General features: G+C 44.2%; 1 protein-coding gene across 1 annotated transcript in view; it reads right to left on the bottom strand.

Annotated features, from left to right (window-relative positions):
- The window catches only part of SUSD6 (sushi domain containing 6), a 94,738-nt gene extending 76,086 nt beyond the window's left edge, over positions 1-18,652 (bottom strand). The window contains exon 1 of the mRNA XM_059373479.1: positions 18,337-18,652. The gene's annotated coding sequence lies outside the window, so the exon portion shown is untranslated. The remainder of the gene's footprint in view (positions 1-18,336) is intronic.
- Between the last annotated feature and the right edge of the window lie 6 nt (positions 18,653-18,658).

Here is an 18,658-nt window from a genome sequence, read left to right as displayed (position 1 = left end):
AATGTTAAAATGATCCTGGATGTATTATGGAATAGGAGGCAAAATTCCCACTCATTATAAAAGAAAACAGGAAGCCTTGAAGACTGTTCAACGCTGCAGCTGGCAGCTCTATAGCCTCTCAAGGTGGTCTTAGATTTGACCTCGAAGCTCTACTTCAGAACCTGAGCAGAAGGATGAGTTTTACACATGAATGCCAGGACCCCACCCACAAAGGAGCCGACTCCCAACATGCAAGGTGGGTCAGGTGATTCTAATTAAGCACACTTTGAGAAACATGGCATCGGGGCATTCTAGAAACTTCTGAAGCTGCTGCAAATTTGGGAACTAGGTCATTAGTTGTTGAAGGCTAATTCCCCTGAACTGCTAATGAGACAGGCACCCACCGCACGTTAAAAAAGCCGTTTAAAGAGTGGAGTGGACTGCAACAGGAATTCTGAGACATTAACTCCCAGAGCTCCCTTTATAGACTTGCATCTAATGGAGAGATTGTCCTCTCCACAATGTGCATATATGTTTGTTCCCAATCTTCCACAGCTGAGATAAACTGGCCTGAAGATGCCTCAAAAATGAGCTTGATTTCTCTGGAAAATAATGGCCAAAGATGGATACAGTGCGTCTTAGTGATCAAATTCAGGTATCTTCAATAGAAACTTCAACAGAAAAAGGCTGAGAGGGGAAGAATTTTTTTTTTTTTTTTAATGTTTGTTCTTTAAAAGTCCCTACACAAAGCATGTTGCCTAGGTCTTTGCACTCATTTGTAAACTGAATAAAGATATACAGGCGTTAGGGTTGGCCTCTCTGTGTTTTAATCTGTCAGTTAAATGCCCATCCAAATATGTAAGCTACCAATTTTGTCCTTTCTCCTTAGCTTATATTATCTTTTTCAATTGCATTACTATACAAGATCCACGGCTCCAAGTTCAGAACGGTTCAGTAATTTAATTAAGTTGTATAGAAATGCTAATGATTTTTTGGGCACCAGGCTGACCTCACCCTGTTCCATTCTAGTCTCTGAGGGTTAAGCCCTGGCTATGGCCTCCCCCTGGGGTGGGAAGCCCTGTCTTCCTGGATTTCTTCAGGGTCTGACCAGAAGCTGGTTCTGCTACTTACAAGCCATGCCATCCTAGAAAGTTTTTTTTTTTTTTTAAATCCAATTTGGCCTTAATTCTCACAACTATAAAATGGGTATAAGCAACCTACTTCAAAGTAGCTGTGAAGATCAAATAAGCTAATACAAACGAAGCACTTAGAACAGTGCCCATGTAAAAAGCACTCCATACACCTTACCTTTTATTATGAGTCTACCTTGTAATATTAAGAAAGTTTTACATGAATCTAGGTATATATGTATATACACACATATACGTGTTTGTGTATGTACATCTATATATATATATATACATATATATATATATATAAATCTCAATTGATTATTGCTACAATTACTCCTCACAATAATGATTTAAGTCAGACAAGACTGCAAGTGTATGAGCATTTCCTACTATAAGGAAGAACTAGCTTGATCCCAAATGGGAGTTCATTACTCATTATCCCCCTAGATTTGCAGCTGGAGACCTGTCTCAGTCATCTTTGTACTCTACCCCCATACATACTAGCACGAATCAAAAAAATCAATGGTGAACTGGACTGAATGTAGGGTTTGGCCATGCTATCAACAGAGCCATCTTAGCCTTATGATAAGGGCTAGGGAACAAGTCAGAATCACTATTCTAGGGAATTCCTGGCTACCCTAAACACAGAGACAAGAGGGCTACCTTTCCCAGTCCTGATTCCAACTCAACTTTGAGAAGAAAAGCAGCAACTATAGAATAAGGAGCAGCCAGAGGTCACTTAGAGGTAAATGGCAGAACTGTCCTGCACAACCTGTGAGTCAGCAGGGAACCAGGATAATAGTACTGGGCATTAATTACCCAGCCCCTCCTGCTGGGCCAAAGGGAGATCTATAAATGTGGCATCTCAAAGCAGATAATGCTGTCTTCCCTAAATGAAATGGGAATTGCCTTTCAGTGGAGTATAGGACAGTCTATAAATACCATGGATTAAAAGGTTTCCTGTGGGGCCAACTGCCACCTGCCTAAATGCAGAGACTACCCTAAACAAACCCCCCAGTTTCCCTGAGGGAAAAGCTGCCATCATCCAACAGTATAGACCCCCCACCAAGTGATACCTTAACCGTTTTTTTCTTTCCACTTCAGTTTATTTTTGCTCCCCGACCCCTCCTTCCCAGACCTTCCCTGAGGACCACCCACTCCCGTGTACCCCACCACTGCAGCCCCCACCTGGCCCTGACCTCCTCTCTGGGGATTTGTTCTCTGTCTCCCTCACCACCTCATCCTCCACCCTAACTTCCTAACCCACATATATTACATCTGCCCTGAAAAACACAGGCTTTGTTATCACTCCAACCTTGGTTCTACCCCCAACAGAGTAATTTACAGCCCTTAACTTCTGAGAGCTTTTCTGATCTGGGACGTAAAGACAAGCCCACCAGACTACAGCACCTAGCACAGCACCTCGCAACGAACCTGACGCACAGCACGCACTCAGTACTTCCTGCCTTGTCCGACTCCACATTTTTCTTCTTTCCTTTCTGGGTCTCGTACTCTGTCACTGTTCCCAGGTATCATATGTGCTACATCCAAATGTCTTAACCCAAAGGAGGGACTCAAATGATGAACATTTTAGTCACCAAGGTTATCCATGTAGCAGGTACATTCTGGGACAAGATCCCATCAGCAACCTTCAAATTACACTAGAGAGAAGACTGGTTACCTTATACCTCCCCACCATCAATGGCCCATTTGGTGAAGAAAGTAACCAGAGGGGAAAGACACAGAGCTGAGGGTCACTTACGGCCAGAAGCAAAGTATAAATAAAGACTTCTGTTGAACACAGAGCTACCCTACGACCCAGCAATTGCATTACTGGGTATCTATCCCAAAGGTACAAATGTAGTGATTCGAAGGGGCACCATAGCCAAACTATGGAAAGAGCCCAGATGTCCGTCGACAGATGAATGGATAAAGAAGATGTGGTGTATGTATTTGTGTGCATGTATTATACACACATACATACACAATGGAATAGTACTCAGTCATCAGAAAAAGTGGTAACTTGCCATTTGCAATGACATGGATGGAACTAGAGGGTATTATGCTAAGCAAAGTAAGTCAATCAGAGAAAGATAATTATCAAGTGATTTCACTCATATGTGAAATTTAACAAACAAAACAGAGGACCATAGGGGAAGAGAGGAAAAAATAAAACAAGATGAAATCAGAGAGGGAGACAATAAGAGACTTTTAATTTTTTTTTAAAAAGATTTTATTTATTTATTTGACAGACAGAGATCACAAATAGGCAGAGAGGCAGGCAGAGAAAGAGGGGGAAGCAGGCTCCCCATCGAACAGAGAGCCCGATGCAGGGCTGGGATCCAGGACCTGGGATCATGACCTGAGCCGAAGGTGGAGGCTTTAACCTACTGAGCCACCCAGGTGCCCCAAGAGACTTTTTTAAAAATGTTTCTAAACTTTCTAAAAAAGATTTTATTTACTTATTTGTCAGAGAGAGACAGAGCATGCTAGCAAAAGTAGGGAGAGAAGCAGGCTCCCTGCAGAGCAAGGAGCCTGATGTGGGACTCAATCCCAGGATCCTGGGATCATGACCTGAGCCAAAGGCAGACACTTAACTGACTGAGCCACCCAGGCATCCCCCATAAGAGACTCTTAATCACAGGAAAGAAACTGAAAGTTGCTGGAGGGGTTGGGGCAGGGAGGATGGGGTAAAAGGATGATGGACATAAAAGAGGGCCAGTGATGTAATGAGCACTGGGTGTTATATGCAACTGATGAATCACTGATCTCTACCTCTGCAACTAATAATGCATTATATGTTAATTAATTGAATCTAAATTTAAAAAAAAAAATTTAAGGCCTCTGGAAGGTAAGGACAGCACTCTCATATTCAACTAAAACTCCAAAAGAAAGCTTCCCATAATTCCACATTTACATGTAAAAATGTTTAATTAATTCTGTCAGCAAGAACAGCTGCCAGTTTCACTAGAAACACCATCTGGTTCATTTCTGATAAGGCCCAGGCACGACTTCACATAGGCCAGAGACTGCCTACAATATGGTTCCCAAAAGGTGGCATCCTAGATGACAGCTCCAAGGCAGTGTGCCATTCCTCTCTCCCCAGTGCTCGGAAGCTGCTCCTGCAAGTTCACGATTAGGCCTGAAATAAACCCAGAGCTTCGTTCTTTTATAAATATCTCCTTCAAATCTTCCAGGCATCACCCTGGCTAACTCAACATATGGACTTAAGATAAGTCATCAAATTACTCTGTGCCTCACTTCCTGTAACTCTGAAGTGGGCATACAGTCACCTCACTTCCAGATACCAGCCAGAATTAATTTAAGCAGGTCTGCTTTCAAAAACCAGAAAAATACTACAGAAACATAACAAACAGCCTGAACAACTTGTATTTTAGAGGAGTTTCCATAAAGTGGGTGCAAGGGTGGCTTCTCCACTGTAGAATCTCATTTTGCGATTAGCTAAGATTAAGAGGGTCCTTTCCACGAGGTCTTTAAGCTCCTCCAAGATATTCCTTTTGTCAAGCCAACAGGAACCACTTTGATGTGCTTCAGTAGAGGTCTTTAGGCAGCCACAAATAAGGAAAAGAAAGCCGGCTTGGAATCAGAGCAGACTCGTCTAGAGGTGCACAGACTTGACTGGTATTAAGTACTGAAAAATGATTGCCTCAATAGCAGGGCCCTTCAGATCCTGATGTGGAATTGTACAATGTAAATGCAATACTACAGCAAGTATATATTCCCAAAAAAAGGAATACAAGGTTTGCCAGCCGGCACTAAATGCAAATTTGGAAAAGGGTGTATTTGAAACACATGAAAAAAAAAAAAAAAAAAAAAAACTATGGAGTGCAAGAATCTGTATAAATACTTATACTCCTTCCAGGCCACTAGGCAAATTTAGATGGGTATAACTTTTGACATTGCATTGCCAGTATTTTTCACCAGATGGTAAGTACCTCATGACTCCTATGAAGAAGGCGGCAAGACAAATGTTGTAAAGTCTGATGAAGAGAACCAAAAAGGCAACGGTGAGACCTGTACTGTACAAACCCAAGGGGAGAAACTGGTGGCATCAGCTCTGACCCCTTAAGTTTGATGAGGAGGATCTCCCACTTTCTGGAAACAACTCTGGGTAGAAACCACTCAGGGTTTCCCCTGCTCCCCCCCCCCCCCCCCCCCTAAATGTGAATATACAGAGGGGTGCCTGGGTGGCTCAGTGGGTTAAGCCTCTGCCTTCGGCTCTGGTCATGATTTCGGGGTCCTGAGATCGAGCCCCATGTCAGGCTCTCTGCTTGGTAGGGAGCCTGCTTCCCCCTCTCTCTCTGCCTGTTTCTCTGCCTGCTTGTGATCTCTCTGTGTGAAATAGAATCTTTGAAAAAAAAGGGGGGAAAATGTGAATATACAGAGCAGAAGCCCACAGCACAAAGCTCAAAACCTATTTCCCACCAAGCCTAACTTCAGCACAACCATTCAGTCCCACAAACAGGCAGAAGAGAGTTATTTATAGAGCAGGTGGAAGTCACAGGCAGTACCAAAGTGGTATGGAACGAGGCCTTCCCCTGGAGAGGCTGAGCCCATCCTTGAGCAGTTCTTCCAGGATGAAGGAAGGAGAGGTGAGCAAACTCCAGGCTGTGAGGCTGCTGGTGTGAACTGCAGGAGGGCAGTTAACAGAGAAGGCCATTTCTGCTGCTGATTCAACACAGCCTCAACACAAGGCACTAGACCACTCTGTGCCTCACTCCCTGTAACTGTGAAGTGGGCATAACTCCACCTTGCTTCCAGCATAGCTGTGAGGATAACAGCTGGTAACAGTTACTATTTACTGAGCACTAACCACATGCCAGATACCAGGCTAACGCTTGCTATGTCTCCTCCAAACCCCATGTATGTAGTAGATACTACCATAAACCCCCATTTTCAGCTCAAGAAACTGGGGCTTAATGAAGAGACTTACCCAAACCACTCAAAGCAGACTGAAAATTTAACACTACAAAAGCAAGGGCTGACCATGAATTAATATTAATATCACTTCTTCCGGGGCGCCTGGGTGGCTCGGTGGGTTAGAGCCCCTGCTTTCAGCTCGGGTTATGATCCCAGGGTCCTGGGATCTAGCCCCACATCGGGCTCTCTGCTCAGCGGGGAGCCTGCTTCCTCCTCTCTCTCTGTCTGCCTCTCTGCCTACTTGTGATCTCTGTCTGTCAAATAAATAAATCTTTAAAAAATATATATCATTAAAATATATATATATATCATTTCTTCCCCAAATAAACTACCAATTGCATATATTTTAGTTGTCAGGTACTGTACCTGGTTTTAAATATTCCATTTTATTTGATCTTCATAATAATCCCACTAGGGGGTACTTTTAAGTTATACATGCCAACAGTCAAAAATTCAAATGACATAAAAAAAAGTTTAAGAAGTTATAGTTTTCCTGTTACCCTTCATCACCCCCAAATCCCCCGTAGCAAGTAATCATTGATATTTTGGTAGCCACCTTTCTGGAGACAGGCAGTGTTAAAAAGTATCATCTCCATTTTACAAATGACAAAAATGAGGACCAGAGAGGTTAAAACTGCTCACGGCATAGAGCTGAAAAATGGCTGAGCTGACAGTGGAAGCAGAGTTAATCCGAGTCCAAGGCCTGCTATCTTCTACTTGCCTCCCACTCAGTACCGGCTTCATAAAACAATCATCCATTTTCATTCACCACAGGAAAGGGGGAAACTGTGCCTGGCCCACAGCCAATCTTACTCCTCCACTTTCCCAACTACATGGAAAAAGCAGGGCCCTCTAAGCACACCCTGCCCCAGTAACATCAGCACTGCTTCATGTTTCTCCAAATCTAAGCTGTCGTGGGTGAGACAGGACCTTCACTTCCAACTTCCTCTGAAAACAAGAGCGGGACAATGGGGAAGAGGAGGTCAAGCCTCGCCTACAGGAGACTCGAGGTTCCCTTGTCTGCAAAAAAAGGAAGGATGTTCCTAAAGGAGTCCTCATGAGGTCTCAGTCAAAGACAGTCCCCTTTTAGAAACAGGGTTTACAGAGTTGCTCTGAATCCCCACCACCAAGTCCTTAAGACCCAGAGAACTTGGAAGTTCTTCTCTGGCTTATCCCCAACTGGACCTTCTAATAATCCCCAAACTGCATGGATTTCTAGATACAAAGGTTTTGACCCTACAGCCACTCCCCTCCTCCAAAAATAAAAATAAAAGCCCCTCGGACAGAATACTTTTCCTCAGTTAGGAGATGAAAGCTGCCTTTCAGATTTTGTACACTTCCACATTCCTGTCCCAACTGTATACAAAAACGTACTGACCTTTAGAGTACCTACACTGAGATGGGGTGGGGAAACAGGAAGGGTTGTTGTATTGTTTTTCATGAGAAAGTTAAGATTTATCAAGTCTGCAATTCCAGGAGGTTTCCTATTTCCAGCATGCAGTACCAGTGTTTGATTCAGCCAGCCCTGGGCTGACTCAGTGTTACTATCTACAAGCACAGTGGCTGCTAAATGTCTACTGGTTACCAAAGGCCATGGCTTTCCCACTAAAATCTTCCTCACAGTATGACATGACATCTTACATGAAAGCACTCTGTAAAATGGAGAAATCTGTACTGCTTTAATATGGATGCCCAGCCTGCATAGTAAACACATCAGAGACTTAAACCAGCCCTTCCATCCTCAAGGGCTTTAAAATCCATGAGTGGAAAAGACAAACCAAAATAAATACTGGAGAACATTTGTTAGGCTGTGCAAGGCAAAGAATCCCTGTGGGGTGATGATTAAACAGGAAAGAGCATTCAATAAATACTTGTTCAATTAATAAATGAATTCAGATGCACTGCTTGAAAAATACATACCTTGTTGCTACTCACAGAAAATTTTACTAACACCAGAGGCTCTGAAATCTGTTCATTCTGCTGTTGCTCACATATATCCAAGAAAAGCAGTGAGCATTTGTAGAGAGCTGCCCTTCTTTCAAAGATGAGACTTTTCAAAAGCATGCATAGACCTTCAAAGGAGATGACCCACACAATTACACTTTATAATTCCAGAAGCAAAAGAACCACTCCCAAAATAGCTCAGTTCTGGAGAACAAACAGAAACAAGCCATCCTACTACTACTTTCTTGATTGCAAACAGATTCACAGTAGATATTAAAAATATATTAAGTAAATAAGGTCAAACTGTAGATACACACTTGTAGGTTGGATTTAGGGTATGACTGATGCCTCCTGAAGTTTTTAAAACATGGACAGAGTTCCAGAAGCAAAAACCTGGACCTGAAAATTAGCAAGGGGAACTGTGGTCTTGAATCCAAATTTTTAAGGGGCCCTGTAGTTTGGTTTTCACCAGCCTTGCTAAAACATGTGGAAGAATCTCTAGTACCCTCTCTTTGCTTCACCATCTCCTGCCTCCATGGTTTCTTTTTTTTTTTTTTTTTTAATTTAAAGATTTTATTTATCTATTGGACCAAGAGATCACAAGTAGGCAGAGAGGCAGGCAGAGGGAGAGGAGGAAGCAGGCTCCCCTGCTGAGCAGAGAGCCCAATGTGGGGCTCGATCCCAGGACCCCGGGATCATGACCAGAGACGAAGGCAGAGGCTTAACCCACTGAGCCACCCAGGCGCCCCGCCTCCATGGTTTCTGAGCAGTCTTCTTTTCCTGCTACCAGACAGAGTGAAGCTGGTGAATGTTAACCACTTTTTTTTCACCCTGTTTATATTTGTTTTTCACTCAGCCCAGGCCTTTCCTCCAAATGCCTCTTTTTAGAATTTCATCACTAATACCACTCTTTGATTCCTTGTCATCCACGGCTCATGGCCTCAAGGTCGCCTTGCCCTCTCACCCTTTTGACTTTGATCCTCTATCCTTGGTCAATCAACCAACCAAATAATCCTGGGGCTGAGTACAAAGAAGTGGACAAGACTGTCACTGACTGACCTGAGGCGACTCCCAACCTCAGCCTGGAGCCTGGTCCGACAGAGATAGCTACCCACTGAAGTAAAATATATGGGGCTGTATGCAAATTGGGAGCCTTATGCGTGCCAGTACTGTTTTGGTTCTTTGCTGCCCCAGCAGGTTAAAAAGCCACAGACAATTCAAGAAAAGAGATATCACAAATCAACATTTACATCTAAAATTAAAGCCTGGGGAAGATGGGAGAAAAACATTCCCTAAAGAATTCACACTACTGTTCCTATTTCCCTTCTCCCAGTTTCTCACTGTGGAACCCGCACCTAATTTCCTCTCTCAATTAAAAGCAAAGAAAAGAGAAAAGAAAAGAAATTTCAGTGTCAGAAAACATTTCTACGATAAAAACTGATTGGTTAAATAAAGCCAGTAAACAGGAATTCTCACACCAGACCAAACTCCTAGATCTAGCCTACTCTGTTGAGAAAGGCAATTTGCTTTCTTGCCTGGAAGGCCAAAATTCTCCAAGATTATTTTTCCAGCCCACCTCCCTTCCAGGGTGATAGCTGGACTAGAGCACAGACGTCACTGAAAATGTCAGAGCAACTCCTTCAGAGTATCTAACTGAAAGTCTACTTTATACAACAGATTCCTCTAATCCTACTCTCAAGTTAGATAACCCATGGGTATTTCCTTGGACTGTTAAGGCCATGAAGGCAAGAATTGTGTCCATTTTGTTCTTTGTTTACAACTGTATACCTAACACTGACCACAGGCATTCACTAAATACTTGCTAAAGAAATGGTAAGATTTACTTCCTTTTGGTTTCTACACCAACCATTTAAACTCCCACCAGCCTGATGTCACAGTCCAACAGGAGCATCAGCTCACAAATTATTATGACTTGAAGGTGCAGGGAAAGGGGGGGAAAAGACGGCCCAGTGAACTCTCACGAAACTCAGAGCCTGTTTTTCTTGCCATCCCACTGTGTAACGTGCAAAATCCCCACAGGACTGAAACAAGGAGGTGGATGGCCTTCCCACAGCAGTTTCCGCCTGGCAGGTGGATAAGAATCAAGGACTGATAAAGGTGTGGACCAGCTAACATACCACTTGCTAATTCTCTAAAAATGTCTTGAATGGGCCAACTGAAAAGCACTATCCACTGAGCACAAAACTGCTCACTGGCTCTCCAGGGTGGAGAAAGCTAGCACATATGACCTCAGCCCAAGAAGCCTGGTTCCTTCCGGACTGATTAGAGACAGTTACAGATGTGTGTTCACACTGCAGCCATGAAGGGTTGTAGACTGCTAATGGGGTAGGGGGGAGGGAGCATCAGCCCTCCCTAACAGCATGTTTCCAATTATCAGTTAGTCCTACTACATCTAGGATGCTACCAGTACCTGTCACTGTCCCATCTGGGCAAGAGGGACCCAATGGGGAAAAGGACTCAGAGAACACATCCCACTGGCCTGGAGCTGGTGGTGTGTTATGAATTGCAAGGAAGCACAATACAGAGATACAAAAGTTAAGCAGGTCCAGCCTAAGCACAACAGTGCCCATTTTAACAGCAGTTCTTCCTCAGAAGAACTGAACTTAAAGACTAATTCCTCCCTGTAATTTCACTATTAGATTCAAAACTACAATCACCAAGGGGCGCCTGGGTAGCTCAGTGGGTAAAGCCTCTGCCTTCAGCTCAGGTCATGATCTCAGGGTCCTGGGATCAAATCGGGCTCTCTGCCTAGCAGGGAGCCTACTCCCCCCCACACCCTCTGCCTACTTGTGATCTCTGTCCGTCAAATAAGTAAATAAATACATCTTTAAACACACACACACACACACACACACAAACTACAATCACAGAAAGGACATGAATTTGTTCCTAACATAAACCATACACTGTTCTGGGCTCCAATGCCCTTTCCCTGAGACAAGACCAGAGGAAAGAAAAGTTGATCATACACTGGCAAAAAGAGTGCTAGGCTAGGGATCAGGAGCCCTGGCTTCTCTACTAGCCCTGTCACCCCTTAGGGAAGTCAGCTCTGAGCGTCCATTTCCCATTCTTCCTAAAGAATACTTTACTTTCCATAAAGTAAGGAGGTAGGAGGAAATTACCCCAAAGTTACAACCTTCCAACTCTAGCATCTAATGAGCCTGGAGTCTCTCTCATCACATACTTGGTCTGAATAATACCTGTATATTATGCCCAAGAATTTGAATCTTCAGATAAGAATTTTATCTTACCTCCCTTTGCCTTTTGAGCCCCTCTAGCACTTGGGAAGAGAATTTGCATGAACAGGTAGAGCACACCCCAATACTCTAAAACTTTGTCAGGGAAGTTATGGCAGCATTCATACACATTTATACAAACATAAACACACACACACACACACAGAGAGGCAGGAACTTTCTGGAAGGACTGATCCTTGGGCTTGGCTCCAGCTACAAGACAAAGTAATACAGGTGCAGGAGAAGATAATTCAAGTTCCCAATTTTTGTCTGCCTTATTGGACAAAAGTCCATGTGCCTTGTACCCCACATTTCTCTGGAACCACCTTGATCCTCTAATAAAAGAATGAGGTGGCCTGCACACACACACTTTCAAGAGCTTTTGGTAAGTGACCTAGGAGTAAGAAAAACAAGATCAGCTATTGCTCACAAATGCAGGTAGTTCCAATTAGGACAAGGGCAAGAGGCAGCTCTGTACTTCAGTAATATGGCTGGTATGGTGTGAAACCAGCCAGGAGCATATCCTGTAGAGGAAATGACACTCCCAGCAATACCATCTGTTCCTCTCTGTGTCTGGCATGATCTATATTTTTAACCTCAGGTGCACCTGAAGTCCACCAGTAAGAGCCCTATAAAAGCTGCTCTGAAGAGCAGTTTTTCACAAACCTACATTTAAACCACACTCAGTGCCCCCCCCCCATACCTTGATGGTTGGCTCTCCATCGCAGCCTAGCAAAACTTCTAAGCAGGTGCACAGAACCCTGGCATGGAATGTTTCATAAGAAAAGGAAAAGCTTCTGAGAACTATAAATTACATTTGATAAGGAAGGCTCTGTGGGGTTCATGGTAAAGTTCACTCCATAAAACACAATGACGTGATTTAGAACGGAGGCTTCATACTGAAAATCTTTTTTTTTTTTTTAAAGCAGCAGTACATGGGCACTGAATGTAGGCACTACTGCATCTGTAAACTCCCACTACTCTTTAAAGTTCGGCACTAAAGATTTGGAAACCATGCTATTGTATTCTTACACACATAATTCTTCCTTTCATTTGTTCTTTTTCTTGGTAGTATCTTCTCTTAATTCAGGGCAATATCCTCAACAAAACACAATGAAAAGTTTTTGCCTTAACACTGTTCTTTCCCAAACAAACTGCATAACCAAAATGTTAGCTCCAGAGTAGAAATATGGATGCAGTTTTTAAAATACCTCCCTAAGAAATAAAAACATATCTCTACACAAAACTTTACACATGGGTGTTAACAGCAACATTACTTATAATAACAAAAAACGAAATAATCCAAACATCCATTAGCTGATGAATAAACAAAATGTGATATATCTATACAAGAGATTATTTAGCAACAAAGTGGAATAAAGTACTGACACGTGCTATAATATGGATAAACTTCAACAACATTATGCTAAGTAAAAGAAGACAACTTCTAAAGACCACATGTTGTATGAGTCTGTTTATATGAAATGTTCACATAGGTAAACTACAGAGACAGAGTAGATTAGTGGTGGCCGTAGGCTGCAAGGATTGTGAGGAACAGGGAATGACTACTAATGGAGTTTCTTTTTGAGGTGATGAAAATGTAGCAAAATTAGAATATGGTGATAGCTGTCAGCTACAGCTGATTTAGTGATGGAATATTACAAAGCCATTAGAAATAATTATAAAGGCTATATGTCATTATGGAAAAATATTGATGGTATAATGCTAAATGAAAAAAATATGTAAAAATTAATATACAGGGATTTCCAACTGAAAGAAAGCACAGAACAGACGAAAATGATGTTTGTGGTAGGATGGTAGAACATGGTGAGTTTTTCTCCCCCTCTATTCTCCAAGCTTTCTGTAATCTTGTCCCCACTGTGTAAAGGAAAAAAAAAAAAAAAAAAGTAACTCCAGTCTTCCCTCTGAGAGACCAGGCTACCACTTAAAATGCAAAATGATCAAAATCACCTTGTTCTCTTTTTCAAGTTCCCTTTTTAAAACTTCCACCCACTTAGTTTACTCAGATCAATTGAGAAGAGCCCAAAGAAGGAAGAATGGGATAAACAGTCCTATCCCATTCCCAGAAGCCAATTTCATTTTACTGGCTTTGTCAGAAGCTGAAGCCTAGTCTAGCCAAAAGTCTAAGTGGAGAGAGTCTACACCCTGGCCAACTCTATGCTCTGATCTTAAACTTCTGTGGGTGAAGGCAAGTCACTGCTGGCAGGAGGTTGGATTTGGAAAGATGAGACTTTCCCCCATCCTTAAGAAAGGATGGTAAGAAAGAGGAGTTTGAGAAAGAGTCCCTATTTATACCTCTTCTCTGAGGTTTTATGTCCAATCTCCAACTACAGGAGAAAAGAATCCTGAGTCATTGAATTTTTCACCACAAAAGATCCTCTTCTGAGTAATAAAGAATTGTCAGTCACCACCTCTGCTGTCTGCAAATCCCTGAGAATCTATTACTATCATCAGGAACCCAGGCTAACTTTCCCCAAATCAAGCAACTGGGACCTCAAAAAAAAAAAAAAAATCTAACACATACACATATGTGTGGGAGGGAGAGTACGTTTAAGGGCACACTGCTATCAGGTAATTTCAAGGATCTACTAACACTGGCAACAGTAACAGAGAACTACATCTGTTTCTGCTTGAGAAAAGGCTTTAATAATATCCTGTTTCTAGAATACTACATAAATTCTTGGCATGCAGCCTTCAGGTGTCTCAAGGGTGCTATTTTCCTTTTCTGAGATATAAGGGCCCAGGAAGGAGACTACAGGCTACACGGGAGCCTGTGAAATCTGCCCAAGTTAGGGCATTTTCTGCTGTTGCTATACCAATACCTTCAGAGATTCAAGTGTCCCCAAGCCCTGACAGAAGCACAGGTGGACTTTCACAGCCAAAGTGACCCAGCTCAGCACCACTGGAGGTCTACCAGCAGAGTGGAGGCTTCCACCCTTAGAAGATTCAGAGGATGAGAGAGCAAACAGAGGAACCCTGCTGGTTTCTAGGCCAAAGGACTAAAAGGGAAAGAAAAAGGACACCATCACAGACACACATGAGGACAAAAAAAAGGAAACATCCACAGATGCCTGATAGGTTTTACTGCTAAAACCTAAGCCCTGTAAGAGGTACCTCTTTCCCCAGTGCCTCTACTTTTTCAAATAAAGGTTTTACACAGACACTCAAGAACTTACAAGCATGCAAGGGAACAATGGCTGTCGCCTTGAATTCCAGCGAGAGTGGAAGTGAACAGATCTTGATGCTCAAGAACAGTCACCCCAACGCTGGCCTGGAATCGCTTCATTGGTCTCAGATTCACAGCTGCTGCAGCTTCAAATACTCATCACAAAACCCCCCCGCCCCAAACTTCAAGCTGCATCCTTCATTCCCACCAGTATGAAAATAGCCCTCCCACACTACAGGCATCGTTTCTCACTGCTCTAGTTTCCAAGACTTCTGCAATGTGGCAACATAACTTAAGAATATTAATTTTTTAGAAACCATTCCACTAAATGAAATCTCACTATGGTGGGATATGGGGTGGCCCCTAGATTGAAGCCATCTTGAGGAGAAACCTGGATAGAGTCTCTATTATCATACATGCATTTGTCCCAGTGTTTACCCTTAACCCAACTGTCCTAACACTCCCCACTCAGGTCTGCATCTGTGCAATATCTGCTTTCAAATATTAAAAAAAAATAAGGCACTGGGCTTCTTCCTCTCCTTGTTCTTTCCCCTACCACTTAAGGGAAGATCTCTAAGTAAGACCTCCTTACTGTCCAGGAAGATAGAAGAGGGAAAATGAATCCTGCTTGTCAGCTTCAGCTAGGAGATCACATGTCAATTCAGGAGCTCAGTAAAATGCTTCATGCATGGCAGTTACACAAACACTACCAGTGGACCTGCTGACATTCAGGCCTTCAAGTGGGCACTGCAGGCCTCTAAGTGGGCACTATAGTCCTGCTGCCTCTCAGTGAACTGTTGCTTATACATGAGGAAGTAGAGGGGAAAACAGCACTTAACGCTCTCTGGTCTTCCTTCTCTACCCACAAGCAGCTCTGCTCAAGACTTCTCCACAGTTCACTTCTTTCGATACAGAAATGAGGAAGCCTGTGTGACTAATTTTTTTAAAGATTCTGTAATCCTCTAAGCCCACAGTCAGACACCAGGGGAGTTGACCTTGAACAACACAGGTTTGAACTGCGTGGGTCCACTTCCACACAGATTTTTTTACAGTACAGTATTATAAATGTATTTCCTCTGTCTTGTGATTTTAAGAACATTTTCTTTTCTCTGGCTTACTTTATTGTAAGAATATAGTATATAATACATGTAGCATACAAAATAAGTGCTAATCAGCAGTTTATGTTATCACTAAGGATTCCTGTCAACAGTAGGCTATTAGCCAAGTTTTGGGGAAGTCACAAGTTATATGTGGATTTTTTACTGCATAAGGGTCAGTGCCCCTAACCCTGTGTTCTTTAAGAGCCAACTGGAGTTACCTGGTTGTCAAAACAGCTGAGGACATGGGAAGAGTGCATAAGGAATGATGTAAAATATAAAGCAAGTTTTTCTCTGGGCTACAGAAAAGCATGGAATCATGGAGGGAATGAAATAATGCTTAGTAGCAATAAACCTGAAATAAGTTCTTACTTTTAAAAAGCCAGGTGAATGATTACCTTTGGAGGGTGCATAAATGTATATGGAGTGGGAGGATAGCTGAAGAAATTGCGGCCCCAGCAACAGCAAAGGAGGAAATCCCCTGCCAGGAAACGCACCATTACATAAGAGCACAAGTTCAGTCACCACAGGATGGAGACCTGCCAGGAAACCAAACAATGCTGAGGTCTCTTCTCTACCAGCCCACATCTGCAACACCTCACTCTACATTTCTTCTCCTTTCTGTTGCCTAAATTCTAGGCTTTGAGAAGGCAGTCCAGTCCTCGGAAAATAAGTTGAACTGTGCCAACTGACACTGGGTTTGATATCAGGGTTTAAACATTTGCGGGGTGGGGTAGGAGACCGCCCTACTCTGAGAACACAGTACTACAGTATCCAAGTCACTATGCAGACAGGAAGTCCTAAGTATCAGTCCCTCATACCAGTAGTGTCTTCTAATTTAATTAACTTGACAGCAGGTCCTTAAGCAGCAAATCGTCACCACTTAAAACTAACAACATAAACCAAAATACACTGACTTAAAAGACTGAACTCCATGAAGGCATGGCTGTGTTCGGTCTTTTTTTTTTTTTTTTTTTTAATTAATTTGTGTTCCATCTTATTCATTGCAGTATCCCCAGTACCTAGCACAGTGCCTGACATACATTCCGCATCACTTAAATACTTGGGAATACTGAATGAAAGAATGAATAAACAACTGAATATTGTGAACATGCCCAAAGTGTGTACCTTGGAGAATTAAGGATGCTCAAGATCTGAAAAAGAGCTTGAAGAAGTAGTGCTTTGAAAAACTTCTAGAAAGACTCCAGCTTCAATTTTATTAAATGGTAAGCAAATTAGAAGCTAATAGTATAATCTAGCAGTTGAAGTGTGGTCTCCACCATGAGCTATTTTTGTGACCCTAGGCAAGTTATTTGGTTTCGGTTTCAACTGGGGGGGAAAAAAAAAAGGAAATCATAACAATATCCACCACAAAAGTCTATTATTAAATGAGATCAAGAAAGTAAACTTCTTGGCATAAAGCTTGGTACACATTCCCCAAGAACTGTTCCTATTATTGCTACTATTGTTGCTTTATTAAATACCTCCTTTACTAAGGGGGAGGTAGACCTACTCCTGGCCCCTCCACCCAACCAATTGTGAAAATTTTCATTTCTGGTTAAATACACATCTAGCTAAAAATGCAAAGCCCAGAAAATTCAGAACTCAACGCCAAGAACATGTCTGTACTAGCCTCTACTAGATGGTGACAATTATTTGGGTGTGGAATTCCCAAAACAGAAAAGGTGTGTGTGTGTGTGTGTGTGTGTGTGTGTATCATTCATACACACATTTTACACCAGAGGAATGAAAAGAGCAAAAATGAATTAACCACTGCAAAGGATGGAAAGACACACTTCTACCTCTGCCCATCTAGAAAGGCCCACAGTTAATTGAACTGGGTAGTTCTACTGCACCTCTGTACAAAGCACACACAAGCCCAGTAAGCAAGAGCAACAAAGCAGCGAGCTCCCGACCACTAAGAGTACATTCTGTGGGAACAGCAGTACTAGGCCTGCGGGCCAGGACATGAATTCCCCCCCTAAGGAGTCCAAGACTTGATTTTGACGTCGTTTTCGTCTCGGGTCTTAACAGTCCCACCCCCACCGCCGGCTAATCTCGTTACAGGTAACTTTCCACTTCTGCAGCCCCACAGCCAAACCAGGAGAGAGGGTCACACCTACACTATTATTTGGAGTCCCTAAAAACCAGAAGCAAAAAAGAAAGTCTACATATATAAACAGGAAGTGATTTCGGTGAGTCTCAGCCCGGATAATAAGTAAAGTTTTTGCGATTAAAGAGCAGATGAGGCGCAGGGGCTCCAGAAAGCTCCGACTGCTCCCACACACGGACTCCAAGATCTCCTCAGGAAATCCACCGTCGCCAAGCCACCCTGCCCCGCGCAGCACCCGCAGCTTTGATCGGCCGGAGGGGGAAAGTAACAGTAAGAAGAAAGGGGCCTCCGCCTTCATGTTCCCCCGCGACCCGCACAGTCTGGTTTCCGCTCTGACTCCCGGCCAGGGAGCGCGACCCCATACGCCGGGCGAGGCCAGGCGGCGCGCCTCGGTCTCGGCCACCAGCTCGCGGCCGCAGACCGGCCGTCCGGTCCTCTTCCCGGCCTGCGCACAGCCCACGCCGCTGCCCGCTCAGCCTCCCCGGCCGCCCTCCCGGCCCCGCGCGCTGCGGGCCGGGTGACAGCGGGGCCGGCGCACTCAGCAGCCGACGCTGGGCGGCCGGCCGGGGCTCCCCGGCGTCCGTCCCTGGAGGTGCGCGCCGACCCCGCGCCCCTGACAGCCTGTCGGCCGCGCCAGTGACACAATGCCCGGCCTCGCCGCCCCCCAGCCGCGGTGACAACTCACCCGGGGAACCGCGCGGCGACCTCCGCGAGGGGGGGCGCTCGAAGCTTCCGCGGCGCTGGGATCCGCTCTGCCGCCTGCGCGCGCCCGCAACCCTCTCGGGTCTAGGCGAGGCCCTGAGTGCCCTTGTCTGGCTGGCGCTGGCCAGTGCTGCGGGAGGAAGCGGCGGGAGGCGGGGGGCGAGGCTGTCGCCGGCTTAGAGAATGGAACGCGGCGGCGGCTGCGGCGGCGGTAGCGGCGACGGCGGCGGCGGTGGCGGCGGCAGCAACAGCGGCTCCCGCGTCACTGGCCCAGCTGTACCGCGCGGGCGGGGGGAGAGCCGCGG

The sequence above is a fragment of the Mustela nigripes genome, chromosome 13, assembly GCF_022355385.1.
Source record: "Mustela nigripes isolate SB6536 chromosome 13, MUSNIG.SB6536, whole genome shotgun sequence".
Taxonomy (NCBI): Eukaryota; Metazoa; Chordata; class Mammalia; order Carnivora; family Mustelidae; genus Mustela; species Mustela nigripes.
This window is presented reverse-complemented; position numbering and strand designations above follow the sequence as displayed.